The following is a 12,615-nucleotide window of genomic DNA, read 5'->3' as shown; positions in this document are numbered from 1 at the left end:
GTGAATTTTATTACGCTGTGAAGTACTAATTTTCAAACAGGACTTGCACATGAAAGATAAGCAGGGAGATTCCTTGCTCAAGCACCAGTACTCTGGGGTTGTACCCTTTGTTAGGCTCAACAGGTACTACCCAGTCCGCTTCCACAGTCCCCAGTCCCGGCCGCCTGTCCAACTCCAGATACAAAGCGCAGCCAAGGTCCAGCTCACAGCCCGTGCACTTCGCGCAGGCGCACAGTCCTGAGGCGCGCTGAAAACCCAAGTGGGGCTCGGAAAGAGGAAGCTCCGCCTCGCTTCCCGGTATTGGGCCAATAGGGTCGCTCGTCGTGGTCGCGGACCTATGAGACGGGGCAGGGGGCGGGGCGGAGGGCGGAAGAAGTCGCGCTCACGTGAGTAAGGGGCTGGGGGGGCGGGGAAAGGGCGGCTTGGGAGGCCCAGGCGGTGGAGCCTCCGGGACGGCGAGCGGCGGGCGGCGGAGGAGGAGACGGCGGGTCGGGTAGGGCCGCGTTTCCCCTCCTCCTCCTCCCACTCTCCTACCTACCAACCCCAGGGGTATTTTCCGACGGCCCCTGCGGAGAGCCAAACCGTCTTCTCATCCCGCGGGGTCGGGCCAGTAGAGCTCCGCTCCGCTCCCTCGACGGGCCGAGTTCTGAGGGGAGCCGTGATTGGGGGGAGGGGGAGCTGCGACGGAGGGGAGAGGGCGCATGCGCAGGCTGGGCCGCTCTTGGGAGCCCCTGCCCAAACCGGTTCCCCCTGTCTGGGTGGGTGCCGGTCTTCTGAGTCCTGCGTATTTGGCCCTCCCTCTGGTCCCTCTGCAAAGCTGGTTTGTGTCTTGACTTTAATGTTTTAGGCTTGGTCCTATTTGGGAATCCAGCCGCTCCCCCCCGCCTCAGTTTCTCCCCATTGCCCACTAGGCCCGTATCTGTGTCTTAAGCTACCTTGGGCCTCAGGCTGTCCTGGGCTGCGCCTAAATTTCAAAGATTTGCTGGTTTTCACTGTCACTTTGCCATCTCAGGTTGGTCTTTCTGTCTCATTTCCCCGTCTGCAATTAAAGTGTCCTTGGCATCCCAGTCTTCTCATCTTGAAGCAGCTGCCCCAGTACCTCATCGCTGTGTCCTTTGATTATCCACACTCTTAACGGTTTTACTTGTTGAACCAAAGAATAACCTCAAGACTTCAGGAGTTCGCTGTCCGTTGCCTGGTAGTACTTTGGTCTCTACTCTTCTACATCCAGACTGTTTATCATCTGCTCCTGCGTTTCACGCATCTGCATATCTTTGGTTACTCGAGAATTCTTTTTTGGAAACAAATGTCCTAGGAGATCGTGTTGAGTGATCATACTACTAGTGTTCCCGGTACTGGTGCTCCGTTAGTTTTAAATCATGTTGCAACTTGAATTTGAGGCCTTTTGACTTTCGTTGGCTTTTTATCAGGGGAAAAAAACCTGCTAGGGACAGGGTTTCACAATTCCTTTTATATTTCTGTTCACTTGAATTTACAAACATGTGCCTGGAGTAGTAAGTACACAGTGAGTGAGTTTCCAGCTGTTTTTGTTTCGGAAGAAAAAAAAAAAAACAATGGAACGTGAATGGAATTGTGTTTGTAACATTAAACTGATGTTTGAAAAGTAGTTGGGAAAAAAAGCTTAGGTACCAAGGATGGCTCATCCAACTTTTTTTTTAAACGAAGGACCTGTTGCCTTAGTTCAAGTTTGTATAAGGTGCTATTTAATATGTGTTGAAGACTTAACTAGAGCTTACTTATAAAAACTGAAAATAGGTGCCGGGTGCGGTGGCTCACGCCTGTAATCCAGCATTTTGGGAGGCTGAGGCGGGCGGATCACCAGGTCAAGAGTTCGAGACCAACCTGTCCAATATAGTGAAACCCCCATCTCTATTAAAAATACAAAAATTAGACGGGCGTGGTGACAGGCGCCTGTAGTCCCAGCTAATCGGAAAGCTGAGGCAGGAGAATCGCTTGAACCCGGGAGGCAGAGGTTGCAGTGGGCCGAGATTGGCCACTGCACTCCAGCCTGGGCAACAGAGTGAGACTCGTCTCCAAAAAAACAAAACAAAAACAAAAAAACCAAAATAGGGAAGAGAAGTCTTTTTAAATCTTCCTTTGTAGACTTCACTTTGTATAAATAAAATTTCAATCCATGATTGATTTGTATATATTGGTAACATTTAAAATTCACATGTAACTTGAATTCAAGATAATAACTCGGATTCATAAAGTTGAAATATTAGTGGCATACAGTGATTCATGCTTGTAATCCCAGCACTTTGGGAGTCTCAGGTGGGAGGACCACTTGAGAAGTTCCAGACTGCAGTAAGCTATGATGGGTGTCACCTGGGTGACAGCCAGTTCCCATTAAAAAAAAAACAAAAAACTGAGTTATAGTCATGTTGTGGTGCTCTTTCTCTCTCTCTCTCTCTCTCTCTCTCTCTCTCTCTCTCTCTCTCTCTCTCTCTCTCTTTCTCTTTCTTTCTTTCTTTCTTTCTTCCCTTTCTTTCTTTCTTCCCCTTCTTTCCTTTCTTTTCTTTCTTTTTTTGAGACAGAGTTTTGCTCTTGTTGCCCAGGCTGGAGCAATCTTGGCTTATTGCAGCCTCCGCCTCCCGGGTTCAAGCAATTCTCCTGACTCAGCCTGGGATTACAGGCTCCCGCCACCACGCCCAGCTAATTTTTTGTATTTTTAGTAGAGATGGGGTTTCATCATGTTGGCCAGACTGGTCTTGAACTCCCGACCTCAGGTGATTCACCTGCCTCAGCCTTCCAAAGTGCAGGGATTACAGGCATGAGCCACCACACCCGGCCACTCTTTCTTTTAATGATTTCAGTGTTATAATTCAGTTTACAGTTAACACACTGACATTAATAGGTATATATTTGTTTGGAAAGTTAACCTGTCAGCTGTGTGCATTTTGGTATTTTTGGCATAGTATTTTGTTTGCAGTTTACAAGTGTTGTAGTAATGTAGTGGGAATAGAGACACCTGTTTCCTACCTTTTCTGCTGCATATTGAGAGAATTGTGTTATGCACTTTATTTACATGAGATATGGTTTTCCACACAATATATTAACTGAACTTTGTAGCCCAGCTTCTTTTAAATAAGTCTGTTTTTTATTTAGTATATTTCCAGCTAAAAGAAAGCCTCCTTTGGAGGTCTCACTATTTCCCACTAGTTTTAACAAGGAGCCTTTGAATACAGGTTTCAGAAAATAGTTTAAATTGGTGCTACAGTTGAGTATCTTTGTAAAAACACTGGTTTGCTAAGGTTCTGACATAGGCTGCCCATAATGTTATCTTTGTAATTTCAGTATAATCAGATATCATTAGACTTCTCAAGCATGTGGAATAAATGAATACAACACACTTTTTTTTTTTTTTTTTTTTAAGAGATAGGGTCTTGTTCTCTTTCCCAGACTGGAGCGCAGTAATGCTGTCATAGCTCACCTCAACCTTGAACTTCTGGGCACCAGTGATCCTCCTGCTTCAGCCTCCCAAATAGCTAGGACTGCAGGCACCTGCCACCATACCCAGTTAATTTTGCTATTGTTTGTAGAGACTAGGTTTTACTATGTGGCCCAGGCTGTTATCAAACACCTGGCCTCAAGCAGTCCTCCCACCCTAGCCTCCCAAAGTGACAACGTGACAACACTCTTAAGTAATCTTTTCTTTTCTTTTTTTTTTTTTTTTTAAATGGAGTCTCACTCTGTCGCCCAGGCTGTAGTGCGGTGGCGTGATCTCAGCTCACTGCAATCTCCCAGGCTAGAGTGCAGTGGCGCGATCTCAGCTCACTGCAACCTCTGCCTCCCAGGTTCAAGAGATTCTCGTGCCTCAGCTTCCCGAGTAGCTGGGACTATAGGTGCGTGCCACCACACCCAGATAATTTTGTTTTTATTTTTAGTAGAGATGGGTTTTCACTATGTTGGCCAGGCTGGTCTTGAACTCCTGACCTCTGGTAATCCACCTGCCTCGGCCTCCCAAAGTGCTGGGATTACAGGAGTGAGCCACCACGCCTGGCCTAAATAATCTTTCTTAGCGAGACTGTACTTCAGGGATCGTTCCTATAGTTTGTTAAATAATGTTTCTTGGAGATAGAACTCAAATATTTAAGAAGTGAATTTAATGTACATAAAGCAGAGTTTAGCATGACATTTTGGTGCTTTGTATGTAGTTGCCTTGTTTTACTGAGTTTCCATAGTTAGATCCCAGCAAAAAAAAAAAAATTCAAGGCTCAGGACTTGATGCCCCTAGGTATACCTGAGAAAACACCATATGAACATCACAGCTGTTGCTTTTTTTTTTTTTAAGCATAAACCGGTTATCTAGTCATCCCTACCACCCTAACCCCTCTCAGTTTTGTGTTGATCCTGAGATCATTATTGTTTAGAAACCTAGTAAATCAGAACAATATTGGATAGACATTTAAGCTTACATTGTAACCATTCACATTGACCCTAATAGCCTTGTTTCTCTTCATGTGCCAAGACCAAATATGGAAGTGTGCAAGTGTTGAACACATTAGTTTATAGAATTTGGCCTGGAAGTTTCCCTCCTCTTTCCAAATCAACCATAATGTTCTGAGGTACTCAGTGAGAATTTTTTGAAGATTGTTTTCCATCAGACTTTTCCACCTAAATCCCTTTTTCTGATCACTCTACAGTAAAATAAAGCCCTAATCCTACTTTTAAGCTCCTGTCCGACATTAAATAGTATGTATTTGTCTGTAAAGTATGAGAAATATATCTTCTTAATTGTATACCTCTCCAAGAATTAATGCATAGTTGTTATGTATTTCCTGTTAAGGTTGTATGAGCATTTGTGTTACAAACTACTACTCCTTGGGTTCTGTAAGTCTGTGGAAATAAATTTTTCTCTGTACCTAAATCTGGCATTTCTGAAGGTACATTAACAAATGAGTTTCTGTGGTAACTTTAACATAATGTTACTAAGTCAAACCTTAACAACAATTTGACTGTTTTAAAACTTTCTTCCGTTTTCCCTTATTTATACATTTTGGTAACTGTAACCAACAACCTATGGTTTATAATTTTGTTTTCCATTTTCTGAGGATGATCTTATATCAGTTAAGGAAATGATATGCAGAATCCTTCTTTGGGAATATATTTTATTTTTTAAGACGAGTAGTGAGTAGTGAGAAGTGAGAAAAGAGTAGAACAAGGAGTTTGTTCTGTAACTGACTGAACAATAGAGATAACTCACTACCTTTGGACCAGCTTTGGGAATATATTTTAACTATCATCAAGGATAATAAGAGCATACTGGAAGGCACAGAAAACATGTGTCTTCTGCCAAACATTTATGGTTGCCTACATGTATTCCCCTGAAAATCAAACAGGTCATAGAAAACACAAATTATATTACTGCATTTATCTTAGACTTTGATCATCTATTGAATGATTTGCTTGCTTAGTGTTAAAATCATGTAGATTAAAGAGAAGTGAATAATACATTTTAGATCTGAATGTAAACAGATGCATATTCTAACTGGAATAGATTTTTTCTTTTTTCTTTTTTTAAACAGCTTACTTAAATAGATTTTCTTAATTGTAGATGAGAAAGAACTATATTGACTAATTTCCTAAAAGAGGAAAAGTCTTTGGCTAACCCTGCATTGCTTAAAATACTCATATTTTACATTTATTAAATATTAATGTAAATTATACTTTGAAATCTGTTCAGAAAAGTAAAGAATGATTTTAAAATCCATACTAGCAAGGTCGGGAATATAATCTGACCTTGTGAAGGAGTCGTACATTAACATTAAGCTAACTTTCCCTGTGTTCCCAGGGAATCCAAATAACAATTTAAATATTTAGTTTCACAGATATTGTGTTGAAATGGCGTTAAGCCAGCATGTGTAGAGTTCTGGAAAAAATTAAACTGTGTTTCCTGATACATCCACAGGAACATGAGAAAACCATTGGCAAGATTTTATTTTTTCAAGTGTCAGCATTATCGCACTCATAATTAACAGAGTTAAATGAATTGTTTTACGCACATTTCATCCCCACTTCTTACCTCTTGTACCTTTCATTAGAAGTATGAAGTATCAAGATAAAGTGGGGAGAATATGAATTTTGGGGTGAGAAAGTCATGGATATCCCAAGTCTCTGAGAAAGAGAGATTAAGTAGCTTACCCTCAGAAACTCCATTTTTAAATATGGAGCTACTTATGTCTACCTCATGGACCTGTAATGGAAAACACCTGATACTCACCCCTTTAAAGATCCTATAAAGTTATAATTATTTTGAAACTTTTGCTTTTATTGAAGGGTAAATGTGGTATACATACAATGAAATAATTCAGCCTTGAGGGAAATTCTGACACATGCTACAATATTAGTAAACCTTGAAGACATTGTACTAAATGAAATAAACCAGTTACAAAATGATAAATATTATGTAATTCCACTGCTTATATGATGCACCTAGGGCAGTCAATTTCTTAGAGACAGAAAGTAGAATAGTGGTTTTTGGAGGAGGAGGAGAATAGGGAGTTAGTGTTAATGGGCACAGAGTTTCAGTTGGGGAGGAAAGGAAATGTTCTAAGGATAGATGATGGTGATTGATGGTTGCATGACAATGTAAATGTATTTATTGACACAGAATTGTACACTTCCGTAGCTAAGATGGTAATGTTTGTGTTATTACTTAAACACAATGCAAAAGATTACAACTTATAAAAGTATTTTAAAGTCTTGTTTTATAATTTCCTGTATTTGTTTAATTGATATATCTTTTTTAGTTAATCTAGAACTAAAAGTGATTTAATAGTTTAAAGAAGTAAATTGTCACAGTTATGGTAGGCTCATATTTGCCTAAAAGTGAGTTTTAGATAAGCTAGTTTTTCTTGCCTTTAAGTGCAAGTAGGGGCCCAAGATGATTGTTTTGATTCTTTTGGTTTTGGTTTTGGTTTTTTAATCTAACCTGAAATTAATCAGAAAGCTTAAATTATTACGATTGTCTTAGCTCACTAAAATAATTCAAAGAAATAACCCTAAAATTCAGAGTCAGAATGAAAACAAAGACGTCTGTTGTCTGGCAGTTAGTAGTGGTGGAAAGGAATTTATTTTTATAAAGAAGGGATGGTGTTCCATTGAGTTTTGTTAGATTTGTTCCACCCTTTCCAGAGATAGGCTGTGCGAAATTCATGTGAAAACCAGTGCAGCGAAACAAAGTTCAGAGCCAGGAAAACACACACACACACACACACACACACACACACAAAAGCTGAGAATAACGCAATGTGATTTTTATAGCTTCTTTGTATCCTGCTTGTTTAATTTTAAAGAGCTACAAACCCACAGAAATTGTCCTGCTACAGCATCTTTCAGACTTTATTCTTTTGCTACATCCTGTCTTTTTCTAAACAGAGAGTAAACTTATCAGATTTGTGTTTTAGAAGGGTGCAACTGGGAACAGCATAGAGGATGGATTGGAATGGGGAGAGGATGGAGATAGCGACATCAGGAAGGAGAGAGATGCAATCCAGAAAAGGATAGAGACACCTAGATACCTGGGTTTGGATCAAGTTCCACAATTTTCTCTGTGGACTTAAGTGAGTTACTCAGCCTGCCCAAACCTCAGTTTGTCATATGAAGTTAATACTCATCTGGCAAGGTTAGTGTGAAGATTAGTAATAATGCATGTAAAACTTGTTTGTACCATGTTGGGCATATAATTGACACTCAAGAAGTAATAAGTATTGTTTTGTCTTTAGATTTAGCAAGATGATTTAGTCATCTTGCTTAAGATTCCCTATAGCTGTACCCATTTCTTCACTGGTTGAGCAAAAAAAATGATGGGGATTGGGAGGGAAGTGGTTAGTGTTTGGTCCAAAGGGAACCCAAGGTATATTTTTTGTGACTGGGTTGTTGTTTTTTGGTCATGACAGTTGGAGATTTGATGAAGAGTCAGGTACACTCAAGGGTAGCTTTTTTTTTTAAGCCTGTTCATTTTAGTCTTAATGTCCACATCCCTAATACATGCATGTAGAGTAGCATATTAGTTTCTTTTCCTCATATTACTTAGACCCTACTAGTTAAACAGTGATGAAGTATATTCAACCAAATTTATTGAACACTGCCTGTAAGTAAGGATATGAAATTAATATGAGTAAAACATAAGACCCCCGTCCACAAGTAGTTCAGGGGGACTATTTGTGCCCATGATACTCCCAGCATTTGACATGGTGGTTTATACTCAGTAATTTCTTCTGGAATGAATGGATTGATCAATATCGTGGAGTGGAAAGCAAGTGTTGGGCCAGGCGCAGTGGCTCATGCCTGTAATCCAGCACTTTGGGAGGACGAGGCAGGTGGATCATTTGAGATCAGGAGTTCGAGACCAGCTTGGTCAACATGGTGAAACCTCGTCTACTAAAAATACGAAAATTACAGCCAGCTGCGGTGGCACTTTGGGAGACTGAGGCGGGTGGATCCCCTGAAGTTAGGAGTTCGAGACCAGCCTGGCCCTACATGGTGAAACCCCATCTGTGCGAAAAATATAAAAATTAGCCAGGCGTGGTGATGGGCGCCTGTAGTCCCAGCTACTTGGGAGCCTAGGCAGGAGAATCGCTTGAGCCCGGGAGGTGGAGGTTACAGCGAGCTGAGATCACACCATTGCACTCCAGCCTGGGCAACAAGAGCAAAACTCCATCTCAAAAACAACAACAACAAAACAAAAGCAAAAATTAGCTGGGCGTGGTGGTGCGTGCCTGTAATCCCAGCTATTCAGGAGGCTGAGGCAGGAGAATCACTTGAACCCTGGAGGCAGAGGTTACAGTGAGCCAAGATCATACCACTGCATCCAGCCTGGGTGACAAGGCAAGACTCTGTCTCAAAAAAAAGAAAGAAAAAAAGTGTTGATGTTACTTTACTGTGTGGTAAATGCTGTAATTCTGTGATAGAACTAAAAAACAAAAAGCCTGAGGAGCCCTAGAAGAAAATAATGAGCATTGCAGAAGGGAAAGGGGGAGGTTGAATACTTGATTGTATTATTAGGTTGCTGTTGGTGGAGAACGGCTGATTGGGGAAACAAAAACACATTCCCAGCTGAGCGAGCAGCATAGGAAAAGGCTTGAGAGCATTAAAATGCATGACATATTTGTGTATATAGTATGGTGTGACAGAAGAAGATAAGACTAGAATGGAAATTGGCTCCAGATTTTGAAGAACTAAATAATATAAGGATTTAGGATTTTATTGTATTTTTAGTCAGAAGCAATAAATAGTTTTGAGGAAGGGAGAGGGATGGGATATATGATCAGATCTAAGTTTTAGGAATTAACTTTGGGGGCTAAATAATCAATGACTAGAGAGAGTCTAGAGTGAAAGATGTTTGTTATAGTGAGGTTGAAAGAGAATAAAATACAAGTCAATGACATGAGGGATGGTGAAGAAGGAATAGATTTGGGATATGTTTTAGAACTAAAATCCATTATTCCAAGGGAGGGTAAGAAAAGGAGGAATCAAGATTTGTTTCGGTTTGGTTTCTTGTGCCTTTTTTTCCTTTCTTTTTTCTTTCTTTGATGTTATTTTCAATCTGTGGCTGTTAACCAGGATAGAGAACCCAGGATAGAGAATCTAGGAAGAAGAATCTGCTGACACCTGGGGGTTAAATGGTTTCGTTTTGGATGCAAGGAATTGGTTTTGAGATGACCATAGGACACATATAGTAGAGCCCTGCTGTGTATTCTTATAACACCCTTTACACACCTCTGTTATAACAAGCGCTATACTTATCTGTTTGCTAGTCTGTTTTCCTTAGCACTGTAGGCCTGTCAAAGGTAAGGAGTATCTTTTATTCCTCACCATAACACTATACCTGGTGTCTGGCACATATCAGATTCTTTGATACTGAATAGAAGAAAAAGAAAATATAACACAAATACCCGTGTGAAATTCAAGAGAAAAGATAGTGCTAGAGTATTATCAGCATACAATAGAAAGCTGTACCCATGTTAGCTAATGAGATAGCCAGGGAAAAGAGGGATGATGATGTAATTTTAAAAACAGAAGAAAAGGAACCTAAATGAGAACTAAGAAAAGATAGAGGTAGGAAATGGATGCAAAAGGATAAGAGTTTCAGAATAAGAAAATGGCCAGCATTTTCATTTACTTCAGCAGGTGGAAGTAAGATAAGAACTGAAATAGTTATTTGGGTTGTGAAATTTTGTAGTGTTGATGGTTTTTAAGAGGTTCAGTGAAAGTGAGAAGTAAAGGGGTAGTATTTTTGAGAGGGGCTCAATAGAACAGTGGGGAGTTCCATTGAAGTGGTAGAAGTGGAGGCATTAATACTACTATTTCAATAAGAAAATCTCAAGAAAACCAAAGAAATAAAAGTTAACCAAGCTTTGGACGAGGCACTAGCACATTTTGTCTCAAGTGTGTCAGGTTCAATTATTAGTACCACCCATACCTCTTATTAAGCTAGGTAGGTCACTTACTGGGAGGTGGTTTTGCCTCTGCTAATTGCACATTAGCAAATCCATGCCGCTGCATGTCACTGTTTGTTACTTCTCAGATGTTTGTTAGCTAGACAAAATATAAATATCTGATAGTACTCTGTCTCAAAAGAAAAGTTCAAGTTTTAAAAAAGTAAACACTGATTATTGAAGAACTGACTGCCTTTGAAGGACTCTTAAAAGAGGTTTTATCATGGCCAGTTCTTTCCATTTCACTCCATTAACCACAGTACTTAAGAGGAGATTGAGAATGAATGTGAATTTTTTTTTTTTTTTTTGAGACGGGGTCTCACTCAGTTACTTAGGCTGGAGTGCAGTGGCTCCATCATAGTTCACTGCAGCCTAGAACTCCTGGACTCAAGCAGTCCTCTGGCTCAGCCTCCCAAGTAGCTGGCACTACAGGCACACACCACCACACTTGACTAATTTTTAAATATCTTATTTTAGAGATGGGATCTAACTATACTGCCCAGGCCGGTCTTGATACCCTGGTCTCAAGCGACCCTCCCACCTCAGCCTCCCAAGTTGTTGGGATAACAGACATAAGCCACTGCTCCTGGCTAAATGTGAACCTTTATTTAGCAATATTGAGATGCATTTTATACTGGGGTACATAATTGAGCGTAAAATTGGCACTTAAGGCACAGAGCAGGCAAAAAGTTCGTAGAGTTTTGGTATATGATACTAATTTACAATAGAAATCTCTAGTGATCTTTAATGTCTCTGTAAGAATAAAAGTAGTGAGAGTAGATATAATGAAAATAAAGCATAATTGAACTTTTAGGTGTGATGGAGGCAGCTGTATAAGTGAACATAATTGTCTATCACCTTAAGTGACTTGACTTTTTTGAAAGAGAGGTAAGTCTGGGTACAGTGGCTTATGCCTGTGATCCCAGCACTTTGGATGGCTGAGATTTTTTTTTTTTTTTTTTTTTTTTTTTTTTGAGACGGCAGTCTGCTTTGTCACCCCAGGGCTGGAGTCGCATGGGTCGGATCTCAGCTCACTGCAAGCCTCCGCCTCCCGGGTTCACGCCATTCTCCTGCCCTCCAGCCGTCCAGAGTAGCTGGGACTAACAGGCCGCCCGCCACCACGCCCGGCTAGGTTTTTTTATTTGTTTAGGTAGAGACGGTTTCACCATGTTAGCCAGGATGGTCTCGAGTTCTCCTGACTCATGATCTGCCCGTCTCGGCCTCCCAAAGTCGCTGGGGATTACAGGCTTGAGCCACCGCGGCCGGCCGAGGTAGAACTTTTTTAAAAAATTTTATTATTATTATTATTATTATTATTTTGAGACGGAGTCTTTGCTCTGCTTGCCCAGGCTGGAGTGCAGTGGGATATGATGTCGGCTTTCACTGCAACCTCCGCCTCCCGGGTTCATGCAGTTGCTCCTGCCTCAGCCTCCCAAAGTAGCTGGGACTACAGGCGCCACCCACCATACTGGCTTATTTTTTTTTTTTTTTTTTTTTTTGGGATTTTTAGTTAGGAGACAGGGTTTCACCATGTTAGCCTATGGATTGGGTCTCGATCTCCTGAGCCTCGTGATCTTGCCTGCCTCAGCCTCCCACAGGCTGGGATTACAGGTGTGAGCCACTGCGCCGCAGCTGAGAATTTTTTAAAAAAGATGAGCTAGGTGTGGTGGCACACCACTTGATGGTCCTAGGCACTCAGGGACGGCGGAGATAGGCAGGATCACCTGAGCCCCGGGATGTTCCAGAGGCTTGCAGTGACTATGATCACACTACCACATTCCAGCCTGGGGCGACACCAGCAAGAACACCCTGTCTCACCAAATACCAAGCCCATCCCTGAACTTGCATCCACCAAACCTGCGCTGTTGGTAACTTGGACCAAGGGATCTCGGGCTCGTCACTTCTATAAAAGAAGGAGACGGAGACAAACTGAATGCCTACACTACCAAATACCAGGCAATATGTATCTTATTCAAATGGGGATAATAATCCTTATTCTATCTATCTTATAGACATTGTTAGGGACTGAGTAAAATGAGATAAAAATGTGTACATTTCTATTCCTTTTTGTAGATATATAAACGGGTTTATTTCCAAAGTTGCTTATTTTGCTTTATTTAGATCATTAAACACTTAGGAATGGACAAATTAG

The 12,615-nt window shown here is 41.1% G+C and overlaps 1 protein-coding gene across 2 annotated transcripts in view; it reads left to right on the top strand.

Annotated features, from left to right (window-relative positions):
• Nucleotides 1–387: 387 nt before the first annotated feature.
• RABGAP1 (RAB GTPase activating protein 1) overlaps nucleotides 388–12,615 on the top strand; it is a 173,558-nt gene continuing 161,330 nt past the window's right edge. Inside the window, exon 1 of one of the 2 annotated variants that reach the window (XM_017874797.1) lies at nucleotides 388–493. The gene's annotated coding sequence lies outside the window, so the exon portion shown is untranslated. The remainder of the gene's footprint in view (nucleotides 494–12,615) is intronic. The other variant, XM_017874799.1, reaches the window with a different exon arrangement.

The sequence above is a fragment of the Rhinopithecus bieti genome, unplaced genomic scaffold, assembly GCF_001698545.2.
Source record: "Rhinopithecus bieti isolate Rb0 unplaced genomic scaffold, ASM169854v2 scaffold_7967, whole genome shotgun sequence".
NCBI classification, from domain to species: domain Eukaryota; kingdom Metazoa; phylum Chordata; class Mammalia; order Primates; family Cercopithecidae; genus Rhinopithecus; species Rhinopithecus bieti.
The sequence above is the reverse complement of the archived record's forward strand: the minus strand, read 5'-3'. Positions and strand labels throughout refer to the sequence as shown.